Genomic DNA, 1,390 nt, shown 5'->3' with positions numbered 1-1,390 from the left:
TTATGTTATAACACTTTTCAGTAACAATATTTCATATTGTTACTGAAAAGTGTTATAACATAAGCAAACATAATTACAATTATGTATTTACTTTTCCAACAAAGGCAGGGTTTCTGTGGGGCATTGAAAATCATTAAAATTCATTAAATGACCTTAAATAACAGTAATTCAGGACTTTCGTTCAAAAACTCTGGAAGTCTTAATTTCAAACAATTTTTTGTATAATTAATTAATTTAAATTAATGTTTTTAATAGACACATTTATAGCAGAACCTCAAGTAAACTACATGTTATTTTGTTTAGTCATATACAGGTGGGAGCTTTTTCAATTTATTACTCAGAACGACTTATTAGCCTACAACACCTTTAAAGACTTATTCAGGGAAGTACAGCAGGATGCAGGAAATGGTTGAGTATTATTTTAGGTATAAAATATCATTATTGTAATGCAATGAATGTCCATTTATAGTCTTTACACAGCAGCTTGGCTCCTTAAATGTTTAAAAACCAGCTAATTTCAAGATGCTGGTGTCACGTGGGTCACCCGCAGTGTAAGACGCTCAAAGCTCAAGATGTTCGGTAGACGTTCGATCGAGCGGTCGTTCGAACGTTTGATTTTAGCAGCATATTGCATTTTAAATTGAATTTCGCTACCTATATGCTTCCATATTATAGTTATTGTCTAGTGTCTCTGTTGTAGGGAGAGATCAATTATAGCTCTCTTCAGGTCAATCAAGGCTGTCCAAATGCACATTCTTCTTCTGTTCCATGTGTTTTTAACTGTCTTATGCAGCTAGCAGGGGAGCCCATAATTTACTTTGGTTTTACACGTATGGTAGACTAGGGTATGTGTACAGTGTGCATACCATGAATTTTGTGATATACTGTACGCGCACATCCAGATGTTTTTGCACTAATTAGTCAGTCCAGAAGGTGGCAACACTGACTCAGCTTGCTGTTTCATTGAATAATAAATTAAAAAATCCAACGGATGAGATGACAACGAACTACTGGAGGCAGCAACAGCAACTGATGCCTGTGTTGATGAATACTTGTATGAGGTGGTGAAGAGATACCCACAACTTTAGTTTAAAAGAGTACAAAGATATTTTTGTCACTCATAATTCCAGGAGAGAAATTTTGCAGATACTGGACAAAGATGAAGCTTTCTGGTGCGTATTAAATAGAGTATACACCTTAGCCAGGCTAGACGCCATAGTGAATTTAACATGGATGAAAACAAGGCTGTAAGGGATATACTAACTCTCTTTACAATGGCACACATTGTATGGGTCCTTCATCTTTTTATTTTTGACAACTCAAAACTTTCAAAACTGTTTTTGTCTACGGAGATATATATATATATATATATATATATATACAGTGGGTA

The sequence above is a fragment of the Sinocyclocheilus rhinocerous genome, unplaced genomic scaffold, assembly GCF_001515625.1.
Source record: "Sinocyclocheilus rhinocerous isolate Xijiao unplaced genomic scaffold, SAMN03320098_v1.1 scaffold3724, whole genome shotgun sequence".
Taxonomy (NCBI): domain Eukaryota; kingdom Metazoa; phylum Chordata; class Actinopteri; order Cypriniformes; family Cyprinidae; genus Sinocyclocheilus; species Sinocyclocheilus rhinocerous.
This window is presented reverse-complemented; position numbering follows the sequence as displayed.